A 3,913-nucleotide genomic window follows, 5' to 3' on the forward strand; every position below is an offset into this window, starting at 1 on the left:
CAATAAAAGAGTAGCTGGTCAGAATTTTTTTCAGTCTGTTATTTTTTTGTTCTGACGGCTTTTGGATGTGGCATAAGGAAATAAATAAATAATCACTGCTATTGTCACTATAGTGGCACTACATGGCATGCATTATGTCATTGGTTTTTGTGTTCAACTGGTTTCTTGTGAATGAGGCATTCTGCCATGCTCCCTGGACTGAGAAAATCTGGATTTGCAGTTGTTTGTGTCAAGTTTGCATTTCCTTGATGTGGTTTGCTGCAGTTTCTCTATCTTCCCCCTTTTTTTGTTGTTTCTTGCTGAAACTCTGCCTGTGTGCAGCTGATGGTAAGAGCAGTGATTCTGCTGTCCCTAATTTGGTTCAGGTCATGGACTGCAGTGCACGGTGAATGCATGTCTGATGTTCCAGTTCCCAAATAGACTAACTGTATTTGAATATTTTCAAACACAGAGATCTTCCGCGATGGATTTGTCAATGCGCACAGATCCATTTCTTCCTTCGTAATCGCAAGAGTGTTGAGCGTGCTGTGGCATGTGTGATTTCGGATCCATTTCATGTTCTTTTTGATGTTCCAGTGTGTTAAGCTTAATGCACTAGGCTGCACTACGAAAAGTCCGAACTAATTGCAATTGCAAGGGCTAGACAATCCATATATACTTCCTCCATTTCTAAATACTAGATGATCAGTTGCACCAAATGGCGCAGAGACCCATTTAAAACCATGCACGTGTTGAAAATATGCAATTTTTTTCCAGTAACTTTATGTTTGAGCAAGTGCACGGACCATGTCAAACCCAAGTGTTTTGCAAATATTTGAATTCATTAGAAGTAGGTTTTAGTAAACACTTAGGGTACTAATTCAAACCCTGTAAGATGAAAATGAAGGATAGTTTATCTTTGAAAATATATACTTGAGCATGCATATTGTGTTATCTTATTGGGTAACATAGAACCAAATGGCGCAAGGTAGGTATATGAGAGACAACTTTACTTTCCATGAAGATGTGACGCGACATCTTCCTTGACTTGATTATGTTCAAGCACATTTAGAGATCAAACCCATAATTTATTAAGAAATGGCTATCCAAACATGCAAACTCCTGTTGCGCTAAATGGCAAAAAAGCCCAATTCAAACCAAGAATTAAATGCAAGTATTTTGCTTAACTTAAGAATGCACTTGGGTGATCTTGGTACAATGGCCTTGTTATTTGAATTGATATGTCTTCTTAGATAACTTTGCAAATGATGGTTAGCATGGTAGAGGATATATTTTTATCCTATAATATATTGCAACTGTACCAAAGCTTTTTCTTATATTGCTATGTTGTTGGATGTTCTATCATGCATTAAAGAAAGGAAATATTTGTTCAAAATATATACCAAAGCTTCCAAAAGTAGCTTATCCGGCACATGAATGTTTGCTGGGCTGGGCCCAATCAGAGGAGAAGATAGCTGAGAAGAATGTGTGCCACACGTCCTTCTCCCGCACCACAAGACCCAGATTTAAACCAAGAGCTATTTGCAAAAAATAAATTAGGGAAAATAATTATTGGCAACTTGAGGCCTTTATTTTGTACCAACAAGTTACAAACCGAACAAAAGAAATAGAAATATATATGGAAAATGGAAATATATATATGGTTAATGTGGATGCAACAAAAGAGTTTTTTTTTCTAAGAACGAAAGACTTGACATGGAGAAAGCAACATTCACGAACACAATACAAAGGCATGCACCACGCCCAGTTTATCTGAATCCATAACAGTGCAGTAAAGGTACATTGTACGTCCGGTAACAAAACTAAAGCCACTCAATGTGCTTCCACCTTTTTTTATTCTCAGCACCGGATTATTAAGATTAGTCCAGTTGTTTCCTCATAAACTCAGTATAAGATGCTCCCTTCATTCCACAATGTAGTGCACTCGTACTTCCCGAGATCTGAGTTGAAGTATGTGAGATCATAGTTATAAATTTCTCCGGGGTAACACAATTACATGAAAGGGTGCACACAGTACCCAAAGCTATCACTACAAGTGTACAACTGAGCATGAAGGACTGTCGGACGGGCACATTTCTTCAGTATGTATAGAGTCTGTCTACCTACAATAGTTAAGCTGCAAAAAGGAAAATTACAAGATGACCAGACCAGAACAAGTGTTCCACTACTATAGAATTCAGTAGCTTCCACACAGCGAACGATGGAACTCAAAACATCAGTGCAAGATTTGCCAGCTGCAATTAACTTAAAAAACCAGAGCAATAGGTAATGCCAGCGCTTACTCCACTGCAGATTTTTCAGAGATCTAGCAAAAGGAAAACCTTCTTATTTTAGATTAAGGTGAAGATGACTCCTGCAGTTCCGACTGACTGTTATGAACTATTCAAGACGTCAGCTTAGATATCTCAAAAATTGTAACGGCGATGAAGCAACAAACAGAACGGAGATGCAGCAACGCACAAGATCATACAACCTGTAAAATACAGAAATGAACTGGTCAGAACACAATCACGGCATGCAACAATGCAGATGCAAGCAAGAAACACTAAGGCATCATTTCTATAAGGTATCATATCCTCACAATTACTGTAACTTGCAACAAACTTGTAGAGTAGTTCTTTTAACAAGAACAAGTTGTGAACGCGAACCATAGGTCTATCCTCACATTTGCGCATCTCATTTTGCATTTGTGATTCTGCATCGACTACCAAGGTAACATAAAAAGGTATGCAAACCAGGATAAACTAAAGCATGTACCTGGAAAGGAAAATCAAATAAACAGAAATGGGCTAGTATACTTGTGGAGAGGTTAGACAGAAAGTCAGCAAGAACGCCCAAATCTGGCCGAGAACGCCGGCCCCTACGCACAGTTCAGATCTGGGCAGCCACAGGATTCACACTGTACCACATAACCAAATGGCAAGCAGCAACGGGCGAGATCGTACAACCTGCGAAATTTAGAAAAGAACAGGTCAAAAGACAAGCACGGGATGAACGATGCAAATGCAAGCAAGAAACAATCGCGGCTCATAGCGGTTCAGAGAAGTAAAAGAACAGCCTATTTACCAAAGCTAGGAAGGAGGAGCACGCGACCCAAACATCAGGACAAACGAGGAAAACAACCTAAACCGTAGAACAAACGTTAGCACAGATGCATTTCACCGAACATCACGCGCGCATTTCATCAAACAACTTATAGGCAAGTAGAAGGGGCGCCCACTAACCAGAACGCGAAGGACAGAAAGACCCACGGCTCGACGCAGGCGACAACGGCAAGTCGAAAGATGCCCAACTACGTGAAATCAGTAGAGCGAAGCAAGAAGAGAGGTGTGGGGAAAACACAAGAAGAACAGCAGCACGAACCTCAACCAACGGCGCCCATAGAGCAAAGGAGGCCACCGCAACAGACCGCAGCAGAGGACAGTCGAAGGAAGCTAGGAGAGCCACGAGGAGAGGGTGCAGCGGGGCGGAGACAAGGAAGAAGGGCACTCAGCAGCCTGGGCATGGCAGACGCACGCGACGCGGCAGCGGGCCCACGGAGTGAGGCACGCACGTCCACCGTGCCCCGGCCGCGCGTCGGGCACAGCAGCATGGCACCAAGCAAGCCACACCCAAGACGACAGATCAGCGGGCCATCCCAGCATGGTGCCCACAGTCAGCAGCACGGCCGCAATACGCGGGCGGACGAGCAAATCCAACCGAGCCACCAACCCGAGCAGAGAAACCACCCACTCGAATTGAGGGCGCAGAGATGGGCGACGGGTCAAAGCGAACACAGGTAAAGAGACGATCCCCAATGACGAGTGGGGTCAAGGGAAGCGGGACCCAGGTGGCCGTGCCCGAGCGCCGATATCAACAGAGTAACACACGGCCGAAGGAAAAGCAGCTTTCTACGCCCCACGACGCGACGCGG

General features: G+C 43.5%; 1 long non-coding RNA gene across 3 annotated transcripts; it reads right to left on the minus strand.

Moving 5' to 3' along the window:
- Positions 1-1,793: 1,793 nt before the first annotated feature.
- LOC119299579 lies at positions 1,794-3,697 on the minus strand. Of its 3 annotated transcripts, none has more exons than XR_005146232.1 (4): positions 3,364-3,697; positions 3,225-3,292; positions 3,067-3,123; positions 1,794-2,948 (listed from the first exon to the last, which is right to left on the minus strand). It is a non-coding gene; the product is annotated as an uncharacterized LOC119299579 (long non-coding RNA). The 3 variants fall into 3 exon arrangements; XR_005146231.1 differs by having other exon boundaries at positions 1,794-2,473; positions 2,758-2,948; positions 3,225-3,697; XR_005146230.1 differs by having other exon boundaries at positions 3,225-3,697.
- Between the last annotated feature and the right edge of the window lie 216 nt (positions 3,698-3,913).

The sequence above is a fragment of the Triticum dicoccoides genome, chromosome 5A, assembly GCF_002162155.2.
Source record: "Triticum dicoccoides isolate Atlit2015 ecotype Zavitan chromosome 5A, WEW_v2.0, whole genome shotgun sequence".
In the NCBI taxonomy this organism is placed as follows: Eukaryota; Viridiplantae; Streptophyta; class Magnoliopsida; order Poales; family Poaceae; genus Triticum; species Triticum dicoccoides.